This window comes from Zingiber officinale, chromosome 5B, assembly GCF_018446385.1.
Source record: "Zingiber officinale cultivar Zhangliang chromosome 5B, Zo_v1.1, whole genome shotgun sequence".
In the NCBI taxonomy this organism is placed as follows: domain Eukaryota; kingdom Viridiplantae; phylum Streptophyta; class Magnoliopsida; order Zingiberales; family Zingiberaceae; genus Zingiber; species Zingiber officinale.
In genome coordinates this window covers 115,860,766-115,884,523 of record NC_055995.1, presented here as the reverse complement: position 1 = coordinate 115,884,523, position 23,758 = coordinate 115,860,766, and the positions used below count along the sequence as shown (strand labels likewise).

The 23,758-nt window shown below is 35.8% G+C and overlaps 1 long non-coding RNA gene across 5 annotated transcripts; it reads right to left on the bottom strand.

Moving 5' to 3' along the window:
* LOC121985455 lies at positions 1 to 18,701 on the bottom strand. Of its 5 annotated transcripts, XR_006113189.1 has the most exons (14): positions 17,920 to 18,698; positions 10,530 to 11,503; positions 10,311 to 10,364; positions 10,017 to 10,097; positions 9,874 to 9,933; positions 2,297 to 2,349; positions 2,137 to 2,183; positions 1,827 to 1,921; positions 1,615 to 1,674; positions 1,115 to 1,423; positions 953 to 1,038; positions 703 to 796; positions 479 to 587; positions 23 to 404 (listed from the first exon to the last, which is right to left on the bottom strand). It is a non-coding gene; the product is annotated as an uncharacterized LOC121985455 (long non-coding RNA). The 5 variants fall into 5 exon arrangements; XR_006113188.1 differs by having other exon boundaries at positions 9 to 404; positions 1,115 to 1,674; positions 17,920 to 18,700; XR_006113186.1 differs by having other exon boundaries at positions 1 to 404; positions 1,115 to 1,921; positions 17,920 to 18,701.
* Between the last annotated feature and the right edge of the window lie 5,057 nt (positions 18,702 to 23,758).

Sequence of the window (23,758 nt, the reverse complement as noted above, 5' to 3'; positions counted from 1 at the left end):
AAACTTAGGGCAAAGTATTTCTAAAAACTCAGACTAAACTTTCATAATGACCTTTACAGATTGAGCATATTAGACAGATTCAAGTTGATAATGACCTTTACAGATTGAGTATATTAGACAGATTCAAGTTCATAATGACCTTTACAGATTGAGCATATTAGACAGATTCAAGAGGCTGAACACACACAGATATATAGAGTTGTTTCCTCAGATATCGAGCTGAGCATGAAACATTCAGAAAATGTGTGGTAAAGAAGATCATCTCAATATGAATGGCGAAGATGGGGACTAGTAGCAACACATTATGCAACACTTCAAGGTTTACACCACAAGCTATTTGTTAATGCCAACCAAGTTGGGTCAGCTAGTCGGCCATAGACGCATCGAAATCAAGTGCTCTCCATCTACCATGAAGTGAGATTTACTCTTAAGAATGACAGAAGCAGTACCCTTAAGGTAGTTGATGGGTTCACATTACCTTTATTCTGGAGAACCTTTTGGCTTGAGTTGCAGTACTGATTGGGGTGGCTGATGCCGCTGTCGCATGGGGCATTGTGGATAGCCTTGAATGACAATGTACAAGGTATCTGAGATTGTCGCAATGAAGTTCGGGATCAACAGAACTAAAGAAGTCAGAATCTTAACAGTTGGGGTTGATTTTTTTTGTGATGCAAGAGCTCTGAGGTTTAAGAACTGGAGTACCTGAAAATGTCGATTCCAAACTTTATCCAATATGCCGCCTACGGACCGTCTGCCAACCCCCATTTTAGTAAGAGCAGCTCACAAATTTTCCTCACTGCATAGAAATTGTGAGAGGATTATTTAACCTCACTGTGCAAGATAGCAGTTTTAGAGATTGATGATGATTAATATGCAGTTGACTGACAGATTCATACATTACATTTCTAAAACTACAAGATAAAACACCAAACTGATAAGGATTGTAATCGACCTGAAATGTGGATAAGGGCATCCATTCTGATCACTGACACTAGGAGTTGAAGAAATAACTTTTTGGCAAGAGTAAGGAGTGTAATCCTGATTGAGAAATGTAAAATATAGAGTTAACTAATCATCCTAGTTATAGAGATATTTGTTGAGCGAGATGGCATACTGTTCTTGTTCCTTCTTTTCCATAATTGTGATGTATCGAATATGCATCTTCTTTGTCAAAACGCTCGGCACCAACCTAAGCCAGAATGTAATAACTAAATGAGTATAAGATATTAACATAGAGAATAAGGGGAAACGAATCATGAAGTATGATTTAATACCAGAGTAGCTTTTTGAACAATACAGGTATTTCCATAACAAGGGCACCTTGCCAAATTGGTCATTTTAATATATAGATATGGAATGTGAAAGGCACTTAACCATTTTCTTGGCTAGAATAAAGATTATCTTGATAAATCATCATCAAAACCTGTAAACAGGAGAGCAGGCTAAGCAGTTGCTAGAGAATTAGATTATGAGTCTTCAATTTGCTAGTTTCAAGTGAGGAGTCCATTCCTCTTCATCATATTGCAGTGTTTTAAGAAATTGCGCCTCTGATATATTAATCTATCTGAATGAAGATACAATAGTACAATTGAAAAAGGAAGTAATTCATACAACCTTCTGAGAGAATTCTGATTTCCAGAATAGAAGAGCATCTTCCAATCTTAAGCCTACACCCTGCGAATTGAAAAGGATTCACAACAAGACGGTTTCAGAAAATCTCAAAGCTACAATCATAAGAAAAGACAAGACAAACATCAAATATTTCAGGGCAAATCAAGTCACTTTCATTTCTAAAATAGATCATTGCAACAGTTGAATAGAAGTACCTTAAAGAAAAGTCCAAGTTGCATTCTTCCTCCATGCTTTAAATGGTGAGTTTCCCTTAACTTTAGGGACAACACTAGTATATTATCACATACAGCTGCTAAGGTTAAAGTAGACGACAGCAGATTAAAATACAGAGATCCATCACCTTATCGAATAAAATGGTGCATATCAAGTGGAAAAGAGCTACTAGATAGCCTATCAATATCTTTTAAAGATATCTCAGCAGAATTTTTAGGCTGCAATTAATACTCCATCAGAAATACTGAACACATTTGATTAATTAACAAGAGAGTCTAACTAATCCCTCACCTAGAGTAATCAAGCCCCAGATACCCTGTGGTTAGTGCTTCAATGATCTAAATTGCCAAAAAAAACAAAGACTATGAAACGTTATCTGAAATTGATGATCTTAAATAAAAACTTTTTTTCTTGCAACTGGTAAAACAAGAGATAGTAGCCAAGTTCATACTCGCAGGAGCTAGCCTGTCCCTCAATGTGTCTCTAATGGTAGATGTCCATTTTCTGCAGAAATTACACCATATTGTCATGATCAAAATTCACAAGAAGGTGAAGATTAAAAAAATCAACAAGGCACATCGGTGGTGCAACATTCTAGCAGTTCAAATTTGTACATAAAGTTTAAAACCATAGGAACAAGACGATTAATGATAGCATATATGACGGCATATAGGGGTGTCAAAAATGAACCCGATCGGGTTCGGGTTGACCCGGGTTGACCCGGGTTGGCTTAAATATAGGGTTTTGTGGGTTTTTTTAGAGTTAAATCAAATTTTATTTTAAAAATTTAGATGTTTTTATGTATATTAATATCATGTTTGTATGATAATGATGGAATATTGAGATAAAAGTGAAGAATTATAGGGAAAATAGCCCAAAAAAGTCGTTTTGAATCGGATTTTCGGGTTATATGGGTCGGGTTCGGGTTGATCGGGTTGGTCGGGTTCGGGTTCGGGTTGAGGTGTTTTGGGTTGAACTCGGGTTCGGGTCGGGTTCGGGTTGGGTTAAAAAAAAAAAAAAAAAAACTCAACCCGACCCAACCCGACCCGACCCACCCGAATTGACACCCCTAACGGCATACATCAAGGATGAAGCATATCTAACAGTATATCAAGCCTTAATTAAAAGCTATAACTATATTATAGCTGTAATTTCCTTAGCTGTAAATATATTGCAATTAATAGCATAGCTATACCTTCCTAATTTAGACATATTACTCGAAATCAGGATTTATGGCTGAAAATTTATCCTGTAAATCACCGGCATTTTCTATATAATGAGAAGAACTCTGAGAATATTCAATCCAATTGGCATGGTATCAGAGCCATAATTCAGAAATTGAGAGTGTCTTCTTGAGAAGTTCAGATCTTGGTTTTGGAAATATTTCAAGAATTCCTAGTGGTGTTATTTCAGTTCAAGCTTTTGGACTCTTGGCCTGCTAATTTTCAGCACTTCTTGTTACATTTGGTGAGTAACGAATATCATGTAAATTATCAACTCAGATATTTTTGGTTTGCATTTCACATGTGAGAATTATTCTACCTAGGCAATTTCTTTTGTTTGTCATGGAAAAAGAACTATGAGTTCACATTGATAGTAGTGATTCAGCACCTACTGAGCTTTCTAAATTGGCTCAGTGAGAAATCAAGGACGCTAGACTCATGACATGGATTCTAGGTTCAGTTGATCAACTGCTTGATCCTACTCTGAGACCATATAAGACAGCTAAAAGCATGTGGGAGTATTTTAAAAAAAAATACTATCAAGACAATACAGCCAAACATTTTCAATTAGAATACGAGATTGCTAGCTACTCTCATGGTGGTCTCTCTATTAAAGATTACTTTAATGGTTTTCGAAACTTATGGGTTGAATATGTTGACGTAATTTATGTCAAAGTACCAGCTGACTGTTCAAGAGGTGCATGAACAAAGTGAGCGAGATCAATTTTTGATGAAATTACGTCCTTAATATGAGGCAGCCCACTCTAATTTGATGAATTGTACTCCTCCTCCTTTGGATGTGTGTTTTGGAGAGTTGCTTCGTGAAGAGCAGTGTCGCACACACAAATAATTTTCCAACAAAACAAAATGCATAATAATGCAATTGCTTATGCAACTCAAGGGAAAGGCAAGGGTAAAGACATTAACAAGTTCAATCTATAGCTGTAAGGAATAGGGGCATATTGCTGTTAACTACTCAAAGAAATATTACAATTATTGTAAGAAGTCTGGGCATATTATCCAAGAATATCCTACTCGTCCTCAGAATCATCAAGCTAATCAGGATGTTGTTGCTAATCAAGTTGTTGGTTCAATATTTACTCTTGAAATGGTTCAGCAGATGATTACTACAGCCTTTCAGCCTTAGGACTTCCAGATAAACATACTACATCATCTTTATCTAGGCCTGTGGATTCTGGCACGTCTAATCATATGACCAGTTCTCTTGAGACTCTTAACAATGTTAAAAAATATCATGGAAATATTCAGATTGCTAATGATAGTAAGTTACCTATTCATGCTATTGGGGATATTAATTCTTCAATCACAGATGTTTTGATATCTCCTGAGCTTTCTACTAGTCTCATTTTGGTAGGACAATTGGTTGATAATGACTATGATGTTCGATTTTCTAGTGATGGTTATGTTGTGCAGGATCAGGTGTCGGGGAAGATACTAGCGAAGGGGTCTAAAGTTGGACATTTGTTTCCTTTACACTTTTCCATTTCTAATTTTGTTTCTTTAGCTTGTAGTACTCTAAACCAAAAAGGCGAAATATGACACAAACGTTTAGGTCATCCTAATTCTATTGTCTTATCTCACTTACTAAATTCTGGTTTCTTGGGCAATAAAGATCATTTTTCATCTCATCTTTCCTTTGATTGCTCTACATGTAAATTGGATAAAAGTAAGTCTCTTTCTTTTCCTTCTCATGGTAGTCGTGCAAAAAATTGTTTTGATATGATTCATAATGGTGTGCGAGTTATTACACCTGTTATATCTCATGCCAATTATAAATACTTAGTCACATTCATTGACAATTACAGTAAGTATACCTGGATTTATTTTCTTCATTCTAAATCTGAGGTTTTTACTGTCTTTAAAATATTTGTAGCCTAAATAAACCTAAGTTTCTTCAAAAAATCAAAGTGCTAACGTCTGATTCTAGAGGCGAATATATGTCTCATGAATTTCATCATTTTTTCCAACAAAAAGGCATTGCTTCCGAATGCTCTTGTCCTTATACATTTGTTGAGCATAAGAACCAACATTTGTTAGATGTTGTTCAAACTCTATTGATTGAATCTTTTGTTCCATCTAAATTTTAGGTTGAGGCCTTATCTACAGCAGTTTATTTAATTAATCTCTCGCCTTCACGTGTTTTGAACTTTGAATCTCCATATTACGGTCTTTTTCATTAACATCCCAACTATCTTGACATGCATACTTTTGGTTGTGTTTGCTTTGTTCATTTGCCACCTCATGAACACCATAAGCTTTATGCTCAATCTATTAAATATGCTTTTATGGGCTATAATATTTCACACAAAGGTTATGTTTACTATGATCCATGTTCTAACAGATTTTGTATCTCTCGTTATGTTGTTTCTTTGAAAATCAAATTTTCTTTTCTACTCATATTGAGTCTTCGCCAGAGCCACCTATCCTTTCTAATTTTCATGAGGTACCTAATACTTTTGACCGAATCAAGCCTGCCTTTGTGTATCAACGACGATAATGCCCAACTTTATAGCTTTCTGAGCTTGATCCGACATTTAAATCTCTTCAGACTGCTTCTTTCACAAGACAATCAACTTTCACATGCCATTCCAAGCGCTCTTCCAGAATCACTCATCCACCGCATCAGTGCGACTTCCCATACATCTCTTCATACTATTTTGTCCACTATTCCTAGTCTTTCATGTTATTCAAAGGCTACTAAACATGATTGTTGGTGCAAGGCCATGGGCGAAGAACTTCAAGCTCTTGTGGACAATCACACTTCCCAAAAAAAAATGTTCCAGTCCATTGGTTGTAAATGAATCTACTCTATCAAGTTTCGTTCAGATGATACTCTATATCGCTATAAGGCATGGTTGGTTGCCTTGGGTAACAAACAAGAGTATGGCATCGATTATGATGGCACATTTGCTCTAGTTACCAAGATGTCAACGGTTCGAATGATTATTTCAATTGTTGCTTCACAAGATTGGCCACTTCATCATATGGATGTTAATAATATGTTTCTTTATGGTGATCTCGAAGAAGAGATTTACATGGTTCCACCACTGAGTCTGTCTTTTTTCTCTTCTTTGGAATTTTGTAAGTTGAAGAAATCTCTATGTGGGTTAAAATAAGCTCCTCAAGCATGGTTTGATAAATTCATATCTACTTTGCTCCAATTTTCATTCAAGCAGAGCCAATATGATTTATCTTTGTTTCTTTGTAAGATATCTACTAGTATTATCATTCTCCTAATTTATGTTAATGATATTGTTATCACTAGGACTGATTCTGTCTTAATTGCTCGTTTGATACATCTTCAAGCCTCATTTCATATGAAGGATCTTGGTCTTCTTACTTATGTCTTGGGTTTGGAAGTTCATACTGATTCTTCTAGTATTTTTTGCATCAACATAAGTACACACAAGAATTGCTTCATTTAGCTGGTCTCCAAGATGCCTCTACTGTAGCTACTCCACTTGAAGTAAATGTTGGGACCTTGATGCCTGCTAGAGGGGGGATAAATAACTTCCTATAATTGTTAGTCACAGCGGAAACAAAAATACTAATAAACAAAAAGAAAGCTAACCCTAGAAAATGATAAACAAAAAGCAAACCAATACACGTTCGTTTAACGTAGTTCGGAGATTAGAGCTCATACTCCACGACTGCCCATAAGGTGGGTGATCCCGATCTGTCGGTGGATGATTCCCTGGAAAACTTCAGCTAGCTTAAACCTCCTTTTCGATGGAGAAACCTCACCACAACCTTGATCCAAAAACCATTAGATCACAAGAAGAGCTTGAAGCACTTAAGAGACTTCTAATAGACTTTAACCAAGTCTATTTCGTCAACCTAAACCAAGCTCCAAAACCTTGGTTATATAGGCCACGGGTTGAAAAACCCTGTCTACCAGAAAACATCAGTCGACTACTACAGTGCTACTACAGTGCTATTGCAGCAACTGCTACAGTGTTGGTTTACTATTTTCGCAGCCGTCGGGCATAGAAATATTTTGTGCCCTGGCCCAGTTGACTGGTCTAGTTGTCAGTCGACTGGTAAAACCCTAACCCTAAGATTTTGACTCCCGAGTACATTCACTCAGCACTCGTCATTGCACGACCAACCTAGACCTAGCATTCTAGCCTCCTTCATCAGCCTCGCATCCCTCAGATGCCTCCTCATCCTTCACGCCTTGTCTTCTGGAGCTTCGTTTAGCCTTATCCTAATTGTCGGGTCTTTCTTTGTCAAGAGACTCCTCACCTCCGAAACTTCAACCATTACCAAGTCACACTTGGACTTACGTTGTCAAGACTACATACTTAGACTTACACCGCCAAGACTCCTCTGGGACTTTTTTCCTTTGCCAAGATCACACTTGGACTTTTCTTGTTATACCTGTATCCTGCACACTCACAATACATATCAAATACAACAATAAATCTAACTTAAATCTTTGCTCAAAAATCAAAACCTAGAGCACCTACATTGCTCCAACAGAAGGAGGGTAATCTTCTTTCTGATCCTACCATATTTCAAAAATTGGCAGGCAACTTAAACTATTTGACTGTTACTCAACCATACATTTCCTTTATTGTTCAATAAGTTAGCCAATTCATGACAAATCCATGTCATCTACATTTAGCTAATGTTCATTGAATCATTTGATATCTTCGCGGGACGCCTTGTTATTGTTTTTTTCAGTTGGTTCTCCTCTTCATCTTGTTGCCTATAGTGACGTTGATTGAGCGGGATGTCCTGATACGCGCTGATCTATCACGGGTTGGCGTATATTTCTCGGTAATTCCTTGATTTCTTGGAAAAGCAAGAAGCAAGATCATCTTTCTAAATCTTCTACGGATCTTGAATATCGTGCTATATCTGTTGCTTATTCTGAGATTATTTAGCTTCGTGGTCTTCTAGCTGAGCTTGGTTTCTGGCAGTCTACTCCTACTCTGCTTCATGTTGATAACACTAGTGCCATTCAGATTGTTGCTAATCCTATTTATCATGAGCATACTAAGCGTATTGAGGTGGATTGTCACTCTATTTGCGAAGCCTTCAACACTCATATTATTTCTCTTGCTCATATTTCCACCAACCTTCAGATAGCTGATATATTTACTAAGGCCTTGACACAACAACATCATCAATTTCTAGTGGGCAAATTGATGCTTCTTGATCGACCAACATCAATTTGAGGGGGGATGACAACATATATGACAACATACATCAAGGATGAAGCATATATGACAGCATATATTAAGCCTTAATTAATAGATGTAAATATATTATAGTTATAACTTCCTTAGCTGTAAATATATTGTAATTAATAGTATAGCTATACCTTCCTAATTTAGACAGATTACTAGAAATCAGCTGGATTTATGGCTAAAAACTTGTCTAGTAAATCACTGACATTTTCTATATAATGAGAAGAACTCTCATGGTGAGAGTATTCAATCCAATTGACAATTAATTCATACAAAAAAAAAAGGCAAAATTAGAAACAAAGGACATCTAATATGAGCATGAAATATAAAAGAAATTAATATAACAAGCAATTTCGTAAAGATTTAAGAAACAATCAGAGTGCATAATTGTAAGATTCTATAATTTTAAAAATATAAAATTATCTTTGACATTAATAAATTATAATATGTATTAACTTTTGATGTCTAGAATTATTATGAGAATTACAAACTTTGCATCAATCTAATAGCATAGAGAATAATTAAAATCATTCATATAGCAAATGTAAGAAGAACAAAATTCAATCGTTTAGTTACAATGTTCTATAACAATGATTGACATTTATGAGATTGATAACAGAAAAGGTTAAAGAGGAGTTTTAATATAATCTAGATTTTCATTAAATGGTATTTTTGCATTAAAATTATGACCCAATTTTGTGAGTGCCAAACTTTTAAATGTGTATGTTACATATAAGTATATTTCATTAACTCATGGTTGATAGGATCAACACTGAGGAAAGCAATCTGGGCCCTACTTTGGATTTTGATCGTTGGATCAATTTCAATTAAGATCCTACTTGGAATTTGAACCTTTTAGCCCCAATTAAGATCCTACTTGCGATGTAGATTCAATGTGTAGATCCGTTAACCCGGTTCATTAATATTAATGGGTTGTTAATGAGTATTAAATTTCTTGGTGGACGGTCCCAGCAAGATAGGCTTGGTATATAATAAGAGAAAATTCATTAATTTGGGCATGTTCTGATTTTGATTCTTCTTCTTCCTCGGACTCTTCCCCATTGAGACCAAGATCTAGTTGCCGTCCACTCTCGCAAAAGATCATTCCGCGGTTGTAGGAACTCCATTGACATGTAAGGGTTACAATGGCTCTTCTGATGAATTTAGGTTAATTCATCATTAGCTATTGTATCGATTTCAGTTTTGTCTTATTGTTGATGATAGCTTGATTCTATTATAGATGCATCTTTTAGTTTATTATTCAGGTATCACAAAGCTTTCATCACAAAGGTGCATCTGATAAGTAATAGCATACCATTCGAGGGTTGGCCAATAGAATGTAGCTTTCATCACAAAGGTGCATCTGATAAGTAATAGCATACCATTCGAGGGTTGGCCAATAGAATGTGCAACTTGGTTCAGCTTTTCCTTTACGACCTGATAATTTGGAACAAAAATGTTTTCTGATAAAACCATGGTAGCAGAACACGAGCGACATGCATCGCCATCCAAAAAGAAATGTCCAGAAATTTACATTGTCTTGTAATATGAAACCAAAAACTATGGTGCATAAATTAGCACAATCATACCTCAAATTCGGCACGACTAATAGCATTATAGGGAAGTTGAAACTCGGACATGAGTGACCTCTACAAAGCAACATTACAGTATTTTTGGGTACAATGAAATTAGATAAGAGCTCCCAACATCATACAAGATATCCAGAGTATACCTGTGACTCAGGGCTTTCTATTTGGAATGGATAGCGGAAAAGAGAAGTCTCCATGGAAAGAAACATTTTCTTAATTCATCCCTGGTGGGTGAAATGCACTCAGTAATGAAACTGAAACATCATAACAACACCAAAAAAAAACATAGAAATTGGACCTACGTTCTACAATATACAAGACGTAGCACAAAGTGTGATATAATGTCTTTGTTCATTATCTCTGATGGATCTTGATGCCTCATATGTATATTAAAAAGTAATTGATTTATCTAGAGAAAATCAAACAAAAACCTTTACCAATTTCTCCATCTCTTCGGGTCTTTTTCCTCGGGACAAACCATCGGAGTTATCCTGCAGAATTGCATAAAAAATTGAATATCAATTACCAACAAAGCCGAACAAACACAAGAGAGGTCAGTCGACCCGCGAAGGAACAAAGAAAGAAATGCCAAACAAGGAACTCCAAACCTTAAAAAAGGAAAAAAAAATAGAAAAAAAAACGCTTTAGAAAGGTACCTCGGAGGCGATCTTTCTCGAAATCTTCCAGGCGGACCTCGAGCGCCGACGTGGAGCGGTAAAAGGAGAGTTTGGACGTCGTCGTCAAGGAGGTAACATGAGTCGCTTCCTCTAGTTCGAACGATCTCCATTTCCCTAGGTTTCCGACTAGAATCGAGAGAGCAAGACTTGTTTATCCGCGCGAGATTTGATCGGAAACTTTTAATATGAGCCCGAGATCGCCTGAATGGACTCTGCCACGTAGCAACTTATACGAGGAGGAGGGCAGGGCAACGAGCGGTGAACTTGGGATAGAAGAGCGGGAAGAAAGAGGGAGACCACTGTGTTCCAGTAAAAAGACACGGATGCCCCTATTCGTTCTACTAAATTATGCAGAGAGTAATTGTATACCTATGCACTTGGTGACCGTTTATTTATATTCCTTGAACACGTTTATGAACAGAAAGTATGAATTATGCAGGAATAATATTCATAAACAATATTTATCTAAGAGAAGCTGACCACATTAAATCTAATCTTATCTGTAAGAGACTCTTCCCAGCAATATAAAAACAAAAAATGGTTTTGATTGTCAACTGCATCAGCTATACCTATACAGATTTTGGTTTCAACTGAACCATAGTAACTTCTTCAGCTGTGGTTCCAGCTTACAAGTGAAACAAACTACTACAAAATGAGAAAAAATCGATCGATACAAGCTACTACAAAGAGTATCGAGAAACCTGTACTGAAGACAGCTTTATTCTTAGGCCATCAAAAAGTGTGGTCATTGCCTTACACTGCAAACAAATCCCCTTCTGCATCCTCCTGATAGGCCTAACGCTAACTCCGCGAGCCTTTTTTTTTGCAATTGCTAAAGCATTGTATGTAGTGTTTCCAGAGAACTGGAATATCAATTGTCAACTCGATGAACAAACATCATTAGTTTAGGGGCCCTGGAGATACTGCTGGGGAGAGGCAACAAGTGATACAACCTGAAACAAAGAAAATGTGATTATACCCAATTATATAGTTTATCTTGACAATGAATAGCCTAAATCTGACATAGCAAGTGTGATCCAATAATCAAACAAAAGACACAAGAATTCCCATTCTTCCGGAAGAAACAATAGATACTCAGCATAGCTAGCATAGTTTAACTAGACAGACAGAGGGACACGGATAATGAATATCAGAGATTGAATTACTGATGAAAAGTAATATAAGAATAATTATGCATCAATAAACAAAAACATTTGCCTGATATAAAAGAACGTTACGATTTCACCACCGTAATCATATCACATCAATACAATTTTGATATTTATTATTTTCAAAAATAAGTGAATACCAATTGAAATTCATTTCATTAATATTTGATACCCACTATATTACAAATTATTATAAGAATCTCGACCACCTTAATTTTGGTCTTATCATCATCAAACTATTACATTATACACCTCATAGCATCTGTTTCTACTTGTTTCCTTTATCCTTTATAGCTTAATTGAAGTTATGCCAAGGAACCAAATGGAATACTTGAACTATTTAAAGCCTAAACTCAAAGAAGTCTCAATAAGCTAACCCTTGTATCTTCGATATGCTATATGATAATTTGAAAGGATTCACACTGCTGTTATCCAGCAGCAGCAGCAGCAGCAGCAGCAGATCTTGGTCTGCCATATGATTTTTTTTCATCATTAAACTCTATCTCCTATTATATTATTATCTATATTTAAATAAATTTTATCATATTTTATTATTACTAACCAAGTCTTTTTTGATCTTCCTCGTTTGACATGTATGTTTGTCATAATTTCACATCGCCTAACTAGAATAATTACTCGTCGTCTAAGTACATGTCAGTACCATCTTAAACGCGTCTCTCGAAATTTTTCTTGAATAAATGGAACTCCTACTTTCTCTCTAATGCTTTCATTTCTTATTCAGTCCATCCACGTATGTCTACACATCCACTTTAACATCCTCATCTCTACAACTCACATCTTCTGCTCATGTGTTTTAGTCATAATTCAACATTCAGCTTCATATAACATAACAGGTATAAGTGCGATTTTGTATTATTTTCTTTAAATTTTAAAGGTACTTTACGATCATATAAAACACCCCACGCTCTCCACTATTTCAATTATTCTGCTTATATTCTATATAAAACATCTTTCTCAATCCCTCCATCATTTTACAAAAATGATGCTAAATATTTAAACCTTTTGGTTCTGAGTAACTCGTCGTCTCCTATCTTAACAATTGTCTTATTATATTTAATATTGCTAAACTTAAATTTTATATGTTTTGTTTTTATTCTATTAAGTCTAAAACTTTTCTCTTCTAGTGTTTCTCGCCAAGATTCTAGTTTAACATTTACTCTTTCACGTGTTTCATCTACTAAACAATATCATCTGCAAACAACATGCACCACGATACTGTCTTGAATATGTGCAATGAGTTCGTCCATAATTAGTGTAAAAAGATAGAGACTTAAAGTTGATCCTTGATGTAACCCTATCTTTATTGGAAATGCTTCAGTTACTCAGCATGAAGTCTTTACTCTAACCCTATCTTTATTGGAAATACTTTAGTTACTCCGTCTGAAGTCTTTACTCTAGTCGTTACATCCTCGTGCATATCATTAATTAGTTCAATATATGTTACGCTAACACTTCTCTTTCTAGAATTCTCCAACTGCCTTTTCCACTTTCGTTACAAATTTTCAAAAGGAGAATAATCATCAACATCCTCCTGTGGACTCTCATTTATAAACTTTTCATGACAAATAGGCTGAAAATAACAATTAAAAAGCATCGGAGGGGGGCCTATTACCAGAAACTTATCAAAAGTAAAAACAAATTTGTGATCTTAGAAGAAAAAACAAAAAAGTAAACTTACCAAAAAGAGGACAGCGACAGGAAGCGACGGCGGGCTTCTGCTGAGCAGTGGTGGGCTTCTGGGAGCTGGCTAGCTTCTGCTAGCAGCGGCGAGCTTCTACGAGCAGCGGCGGGTTTCTGCGAGCAGCGGCGGGTTTCTGCGAGCAGCGGCGGGCAATGGAGAGAGACAGAGAGCGTAGGCAAGCGGCGGAGTAATCAAGAGCATGGAGTAATTTAGGAATTTTTTTCATTTGAATAAGTAGTTCTCACAATTTTATTATTTTTCAATTTTACCCTAAAAATTTTTAATTTTTTTGCAATTGATCCCAAATGTGTCCGGAAACATGTCTCATTCGTAGCTGACTGGTCAAACTTGTAAAAAGTCAACGACACGATTTTTGCCATGTCCAACATGCGTATTTATGTATCGTGTCCGTGTCCATGTCCCACACTTCCAAAAAAAAAAATATTTTTAGAAGTTCCGTGCTTCTCAGAAGGGAACTAGTACCTAACTTCCATTGATCAAGCATTTTTTTATTTTTAATATCATGTTAAATAATTTTGTAAATCACTCGATATCTTGTTTCCCTATGCACTTCCATACCTTTATCAGAACATCATTTTGTCCAACGATTTTTCCATTGTACATCCCATTTAAAGCTTGTGCTACTTCTAAAGTTTGAATTCTATAATAAAAATTTAAATTTTTATATTCATTTAACCTATTTAAATTACCTAAGTTAAATTAGTCTCCTAAACCTTCATTAAAATGAAAATATCTCTTTCACCGCTCTTTTATTTCTCCAATGTTTACTAGTATCCTATTACATTCATCTTTAATATATTTTATTTTGATAAGATCTCTAATCTTCCTTTCTCTCACTTTAGTTATTCTATAAATATGTTTTTCCTCTTCTTTTATATCCAATTTTGATATAATCGTTCAAAAGTTTCATTCTTTACTTCATTCACTACTTTCTTAGTCTCTTTCTTAGCTATTGTATATTTTTTAAAAATTTTCTCATGCTGACAAATATATAATTCTTATAAATTCTTCATTTTTTCTTTACTTTCTTTTGTACTTTCTAATTCCACTACCAAAGTTCTTTATTTAGTGGTGCATGTCCCTTTAACTCACCGAGTACACTCTTAGCTATTATTTTCAACTTTAATATATCCCATGCTATATTAGAGAAAAAATCACCATATATTTACCAATACTGGTACTCCTACCTTCTCCCTAAATATATTTTTTTTCTCATACTTCCACCACTTAATTTTAGAAGTTGTATATATTTTTTTTCTATTAATATTATGCTTAAAGCGTATATTCAACAATACTGACCTATGTTGGGTAGTTAGTCTTTCTATCATTCTTCCTAATTATAAAATAGTCAATTTGTGATTTACTATTCCCACTTTTGAACGTGATTGAATGTTCTTCTCTTTTCTTAAAAATGTATTAATTAATATAAGATCATATGTTATCGTAAAATCTAACATAGTTTTCCCTTCTTCATTTCTAGTTCCAAACTCATAACCCCCATGTACACACTCATATTCCTCATTTTTCACTACGACATGCCGATTTAGATCATGTACTATTAAAATCATTTCATTTGACAGAATGTTTTATAATACTTCATCTAAGTCACCCCAAAATCTTGATTTGGTAGTTTCATCTAATCCTACTTGCACTGCTTATGTTCATAGTTTCTTTCGCCACTATTATCTTAAGAGCTATGATTCGATCCTCTTTTCTAACTACTCCTGTAACTTTATGCTTTAATGAACTATTTATAACAATACTCACTCTATTTCTTGTTTTACTCTTTCTTATGTACCATAACTTAAAACCTGAGTTCTCTATCATCTTTGTCTTCTCACCTACCAATTTTGTATCTTGTACACACAAAATACTAATTCTTCTCCTAATTATCGTATGTACTATCTTCATTGATTTACCAATGAGGGTTTATATGTTCCATGTTCCAAATCTTAGACTATTAATTTTCCTATCATATTTGTTCTTATCTAACCTATGATGTGAAAACTCTTACCTATTTAACACTACATCAAGTTCTTACAGAGATGTAGCGGTGCTTTCTAATACGCTACAGTCAACCCTGTAATGCGAACTCTTACATATTTAGCAATACATACACCCGAATTCTGGAAATGTAACGGTCCTTGTCGAGACGTTACAATCGAACCCTACAACGAGTTCCTTTCGGAGAATAACCTAACATTAACACAATAATTTAATGGATTCATTCATTGAACATTTATCATAATTTTAATGTTGATTGGCAACCTAACGCAACCCTTTTCCTTTATCTAGACTTAAAGCTGGCCATGACTAGTTCGTCAAGGATGGAGTTAATTGAAATTACTCTAAAAAAACAAATTAAATGCTTAAATACAATTTTAAGTATAAACACACAGCATTCTTAATTGGCTAACACTTGCATCTTCCATATGCTATTTGATCATTTGAATGAAGGTGCATGTGATTAGCCATTATGAAACAAAAGATGGTTTATTTCTAACAACTCAAGAAGCACAATTAACTATTTTAAGATTGGAATTTACTGCATGTGGCTCTTGTACCGTATCAAGCTTGCAGAAATATTGTATTGCTTTCATATGAAATATAGTTATTACAAGATATATAAGAGTTGATAGGAATAATGAGAAATGGCACAATCCTAAACTTATATTATCAATGAAACTAAATTCACTGCTGCAATAACCCTATTAATACCAATTCCTAACAATATTAAAATTATTATTTTATATACAATGGATATGTGACAATAAATGAAGTAAATTGCCTAAATTAAGCATAACACAACCAGATAAGGAGTAATAATAAGCATGATCACCTTAGTATCCTCTTAAATTGGAGATGTTTCAAACATTTGGATTTTGGGTTATGGTAAGAAAATTAGGTGAATCCAATGGTTTCAGGTTCCATATAAAAAAGAAAGTCAAAAATATCATAAAATCATGCGCACTAAAAGCATGTGCCAAGACTAAAGCATTTTAATACAAATAGGAATGATAACGGGTCGAATTCCATATATACTCGGTCCCGATACCCATCGAGTATAGAATATTCATCCTCATATTCATACTCATTAAAAGATCAGATATCTTTTATACTAATAATTTTTCTTATTTCCATTCAACTATTATTATTCAACAAAAACATATTAAAATTAACATCATATTAAAAATATATATATAATTAAAAATAAATAAATTAAACATTTATACAACCTACTCTTAACATCAACAAATATAATTAGTGGATTTTAAAAAAAAAATCTTATATATATATATATATAATCAAGTATTCGGGTCGAATATTGGGATATTAATAGCCCTCCATACCCTCCTCCATTCGGTTCAGATATCAGATCCTTCATCAAGTTCGAAGGAAATTGTTATCCCTAAATACAAATCAAACCTACTAAAGCATGTGCCAAGACATACAAAAGTGCAAGCATCTTAACTATATAAGTGTCAAAAAATTAAAACAACATTAAGGAATGTCCATATAAAAAAATAAAGAAACAAATCTTGAGATGATGGCACAATAATCAGAACAAATTTGAATTGTCTAAAGCAACATATTGATTTTTTGCAATTATAAGTAGATATTTAACCCATATAATTTTATTCATATTTTTTAACAAGGATACTAAATTGTGCTTCCGGTTCTTCCATAAAATAAGAGGGCTTTACACAGCCTAAATAAAAAGTCAACGCTGGGCAAAATTAACATATGAATACTATTCTAGTAGAAGATTCCAATCATTCAATGTGGGGGCTCTTCTTGGAAAATTTGACTGTTTAAGCAACTAACATTGTCGAAAGAAAAAAAAACAGTTGACATCTCTATATCTCATTCCACAAATGCACGTTTCTTCCATTTGACTGCAAATTACCATGAAACTCAGTGAGCTGTTTTTCTTATACGCTATGTACAGAGAGAGTGCATCTGTTCCCAGATAAATCATAGATTTTCAGTCCATCAAAAATACTGAATGATTGATAATGTAAAGTAACAAAGCCAGAAGGAAAACAAATACTGAATGATTGATAATGTAAAGTAAGAGTGATCAAGAAACAATATACAAGGATGTAAGTTAATTCATGCAAGTTACTAAAGAACTTCTAGAAGAAGATTTTATTTTTTTCTTGACAAAAGTCATCTTCCTAAGGAATAGTTGGGAGCCAACAGCTGTTTCAGCAATTTGAGGAACAAATTTTATGCTGTAAATGTGGTTTTAAGGTCCAGTGTGTGTTAACAAATAGTGAAGCAACGTTATGGTTTTAGTGCAAGGAACCACACGTTTTTTACTACAGCAGAATCAACGTGATGCCAATCCTAACTCTCGCGGCTATTCTCAAGTTTCGTACGAGACATTACTTTCCTTCCGCCAGTCAAGGGCATCCCAATTCAGTCTGGACCCAAACTAGGAAGCAGCATGATGTGATAGGGTTCGAGAACGTACCAATCCATCAACTCCAGAACAAGGCGAAGAATAAGACGCTTGACAAGGCAAACCGGATGACAACGAGAAAGAGCACGCTAGTACAAGACCATAGTATCCAGTATGGACCGAGGACCGGCGTGCTCTCTCTCGTTGTCAACCATGCCCATGCAAAGGGGCTAACGAGCAAGCATCACCATACCTTCTTCAAGCTCATATCATAAATACCTAAATCACAAGAATCAGAGAAATTTATCATGAAAAGTTACAGCTTTAGAAAGGAGAGGATAGAAACTTCAACGTGATAATCAGGAATCACGATCCATCTGCTCCCAAATCCAACCAGGGAAAAAAAAAATCCTTCATTTATCTCTCAGACAAGAAAGAGAAAACCTAAATAGAGCATCGAAGTCATAAAACATCACGCAATCAAACCAATATCCAGAAACTCAAAGGCAAAAAAGGGTTACTGCTAGAGAAATCGAACATCGAGCAATTAAAAAACAAAAACTAGCACGGGGTCGATCCACAAACCTCAATGCTCGATTATCATACAATATAATAAACAAAAAAAGGACAAAAAAGGGATCATAACCAAAAGACAAAAAATTGGTCGATTGCCGCATCACCAGGAGCTCGAATACATGCACTATTAGAAGGACGAAGAATCGGAAACCCCGAAAGATCTCTGCTTTCGGCTAGTAGCAGTAGTTTCGCCAGATCCACGACGAGCGGAACGAAACTAGAAAGCCAAGAAAGCCATTGACGATCAAGCAGCTAAATAGAGAGAGCGAGACCTAAAAATCAAAATAATGGCTTCATCTACTTTACGGCTGCGGACTCTGCCATCTCACAGACCCGAAACCGAACCGGCCCCCCCTAGTTTTCCCAATCAGAAATCGGGTACAAGTTGGAGTACCTTAAAAACTTTTAATAATTGTTAAAAAGGACGAGAGAAAAAATGAAAGGCCTGCGGCCTGCCCCTCGACGCGCGGTGGTTACATACCCTCCTCTCACAGTGGCGCGGTAGGCCCGCCTCGGGATGCCACGGCAACGTGGGGTGGGCGACGCGTATGTCGACATACTTTCGGCCTGCGGGGGCGCTGCTGCAGCCAATCAAGGGCCGAAACGCGTGCAGGGGAGTCGGGCGGGTATAGTACGTTGATGCCCTCGGCGGTGCGAGCAAATCACGACAATGCCACTCGATGGAGACGCGACGTGGGGCGCGTCCGCCCTGTTTTGATCATATCCGAAATCATGGCAACGTGTACTGCTGTTGAACGCGTGGGTAGGGACTGGATTGGACTGGACCGTACCCGGTCGGTCCGTCCTTTTCCGATCGCCCCGGGAACGAGGTGCATGCACCCGGACGAACCGGACCGATGCCAGACCCTGAACCGGGATTCTTTTTCACTGTTGCACTTTAAAATGGGTTCACGTTTAGATTTGGTTCGATTAATTTTGAAGGTTAAATATATTTTTTTAATAAAAAAATTTAAAGAGTGTTTTTTTAGGTGGGGCTTATTTTTTATGTTTTTACGAAAATATAATATAACGAGCTCTCTTTAATTAAAAAATAATAATTTAATTATTTATATTAAATATTAAATTAATAATAATAAATATTACATTTGATCTTAACTAAAAAAATTGATAAAATATGATTTCTGACATCATCAGTTTAAGATATTTATATAAGTTTCTCGACTCACGTTGTTATCCATCTTAAGATATAGGTTAAAAAGAACAATGACAATATATATTTTTTAAATAAAAAATAAAAAAATTATTAATAAATTTTAAAATTATTTTTTTTTGTGAAAAATGATATTAACATAATTTTATTTTGGACTTTACTTAAAAAAAAATAATTAGTAAAGGTTAAGTAAGATATAAAAAAAAACACCCCTTCTGTAAAATTATATAGTTCCTTTAGAGTAGAGTTGATTTTAATTTTTTGATAAGTCGATTTTATATTTAAATTTTGTATCATAATTGTTACGTTACAATAATTAGAAAATCTAGCTATCATAATACAGACTTGATTGATTCATAATTAAAACATCGTTATAATTATTACTATTTCATAGTTGTTAAACATAATTTATCCTATTCAGTAATATTCATATTGTATAATTATAAAATTTTAATGGTTATAATACAAACTTATTATATTCATATAATTAACCGATGGATTTAGAATTTAATACATGTAAAAGAAAATAATAATATAACAATCAACTTCAATCTACGTCATCAAAATAACTTTATTATTTTATAAGTGAGCTCATGGGATAAGATGCTCTTTTAATTAAAAAAAATGAAAAAGAGGCACTAATAAAAAATGTTCTTTTAATATCTACTATTTTTTTATTTATATATCAAATAAATGTGAAACATATCTATATTTAGTACCAAGAATAAAAAAATATTAACCATTTTGATGGATTGATCATTCATTATTCTGGATCGTTTTTTACGATTCAAAATATGATCTTTTATATGAATTAATAAGGATGAATGGTCTCTATCTATTTTATAAATGAGGATTATTCATTTCACCAATCTATATTAAGGGATCATCCCAAGACCGCAAAAAGCAGTCCAGATCTGCCCTCGTTTTTGTATGCCTATGCAATTATTATAGGGGGCTAAAATGGTCATTTCATCTAACTGGTAATAGGGCTCGGTTCTGGCCCATTTGTCTAAGGCCCAGTAGGACCCATTTGAGTCACAGACTGCTGGAGTAACCATCATGGGCCGTATTAGCCTCAGTCCATTTGGCTCTTCCCATACGAAGAGTGAAGACACTTCACTTTTCGCTGAGAAGTTCGATTGGATTCCGGCGTACGTGCGCGTTTCCTGTCCTCGATTTCGCTCTTTCTGTATTAATTTGGGCGAACTGGGCAGCGCGAGATCATAGGAATCGGCGCCGCATGCTTAGAGAAGGTAATCCGATTATTCCATTGTGATATCAATTAACTTTGTTAGATTCTATTTTCCTCCTACATTTAACCTTTGGGATCCATAATTTGGTTAATGATGATCTTTTCTATCGGATTTTATTTGTTCCGCGTGGGATCGACGGACGAAGCTATTCAAATTTGCGTCTTGGAGAGACGATTATTGTCAGGTTTTGTTGCAAATCGATGTAAGGAAGGCACGATCCTGTATACTTTGTTGTCTCCGGGTAGCTTCTGGAGTATGCAAACTGATCGTCGAGGCTAGTGTTCGACACTATCTCCGTAAACGATATTGCTCCGCTACGGTGCTTAACGGATTGTTGCAATTCGTTCCCAAGATACAACGACGACGAACGTCTCGGAATCGTAGCACTCCGACTTCCGAGACCAGCGAACCTTTTAGTATACTTCTTGGACTCTTGAATGCACAAGATGAGATGAATGCTTGAGGAAGAGAAGAGAAGATTGAGTGAGTATTCCATCATCTGGAGGGTTCTATTTATACTGAACGAAGAGGTTGAGTGTCCTTTGGGTGAGTGGATGTGTTCCTTGGGCTGGATCGATCTAGATCATCTATTCTGAAGGGTTGTAACCCTTCACCAAGCCCACTTCAATCTCATCCATCAGATCTGAGGAGTTGTGACCCTCAGATCCCGCCTATTGTCATCAGCCATCGGATCTGGATCCATTGATTCGATGCTTCAGATCAAGTCTCATCCCAGGCCGTCAGATCGTTACTCTTTGCGATCCAACGCTCTAGATCGCATCACAAGCGATCAATCATATCTAAGTGCGCCTACAAAGCGCCCATTGCGCACGTGGCGGGTGGCGGGCTCACAGGTGCGAGCACCTGCTCGCCCTGGGCTAAGGGGTCACCTGTCCTTTTATTTTTTTGTGTTAACTCCATTAACACATCTTCATTAATAAGTAGAGAATACACATCGAGAATTTCTAATGTGGAACTATTCTCCTATGCACTTTATTAATGAATAACAAATGTTATTTTGGGTTGACTTTAAACATTAATTTCTCATTCACCCTTAATCGGTTTTGAGCAAATTAATAGTCTAAATCTATCTACGCGAATCGTAGATTTCAATTTTGAAGTCAATTACGACTTTCAACAATTGATGGCTTCCTTCCTCTAAATCGTTTTGGTCCATTTAAGGCCCCAATATCCAACAATCCCCCACATGAATGGAAATTAATGCAATGCGTGTATGCATGCTGACATTTTACAAGAGTCCAATCGATAAGTCACTGGGAGAGGTAGCTTGTGGCTTTGAACCTTCCGTAGTGAAATGCTATCGAGTATACTAGGCTGCGCAGTGAACGTGATGTCTTGAACTGCTCAGCTGTTGGTGTATACTTAGACAATAACACCCACACAGAGATCTATCTCACCTATTTTAGGTTCTCATGGTTGGTTCCGTTTCGGCCATGGATACCATCTTGGATTCATGAGTGTTTCATTGAAGCGGCCTGTCTTCACACTCACATAGGTGACACTTCTATCAAGAGTATCCTACCATACTCCACCTTATCAGGTATAGAAGTCACTAAAAGCATAAGCTTAACCTCACTACATGAGGTAGGACAGCATAAATTCATCCTAGGATTGGGATAGAGATAAACTATCTAATGTGTTGGACCACAACTTCTATAACTTCGTTGTCCCATTGAACCAAGATCTTGGGATCTCCAGTCAACAAGGTTGGGTTACCGCTACAGTCGTTTTCAGTTGTAGATTTTTAATCCCATTCCTCTTGATGAGCAGTATACTTGATCTCGACTCAACCCCTTCGTTAGAGGATCTGCCAAATTATCTTTGGACTTAACATAGTCGATTGCAATCACTCCATTCGAGATCAACTGCCTAATGGTATTATGTCTACGACGTATATGTCGTGACTTCCCATTATACATATTACTCTGTGTCCTTCCAATCGCCGATTGACTATCACAGTGGATTAGTACGGTAGGCACGGGTTTTACCACTAGGAATATCTGCCAAGAAATTCCGCAGTCATTCAGCTTCCTCAGCTGCTTTGTCTAGTGCTATAAACTCGGATTCCATAGTTGACCGAGCAATGCAAGTCTGCTTAGTGGATTTCCAAGATACTGCTCCCCCACCGATCATAAATACATATCCACTAGTGGATTTGGAGTCTTTTGTATCTGATATCCAATTAGCATCACAATATCCTTCCAATACAGCGGGATATTTTCCATAATGTAATCCATAGTTCATAGTATATTTCAAATATCTGAGAACTCGCATCAATGCTTTTCAATGGGTGTCGTTTGGATTACTCGTAAAACGACTCAGTTTGTTGACCGTACAGGCAATATCCAGACGTGTGCAGTTTGTGAGATACATCAAACTGCCTATTATCCGAGAATATTCCAACTGCGATATGGTCTCACCATGATTTTTTGCTAAGTGTTGACTTAGATGCATAGGTGTTTTCACTGTAGAGAGATCGTACGCATTGAATTTTTTCAATACAGATTCTACATAATGGGATTGTGTTAAAACTATCCCTTCTGATGTCCTGAGAATTTTAATTCCCAATATAACATCTGCTTGACCCATATCTTTCATATCAAAATTTCTGGTCAACATTTTCTTTGTAGTCATGATTACATCATGATTACTGCCTATTATTAGCATGTTGTCTACGTATAGACAGACAATTACATAGTCTTCAGGTGTGTTTTTGACATAAATGCATTTGTCACATTCATTTATTCTGAATTCGTTTGACAACATTACTTTGTCAAATTTTTCGTGTCATTGTTTAGGCGCTTGCTTAAGTCCGTACAACGACTTAACAAGTCGACACACCTTTTTCTCATTTCCAGGAGCCATGAACCCTTCGGGTTGCTCCATATAA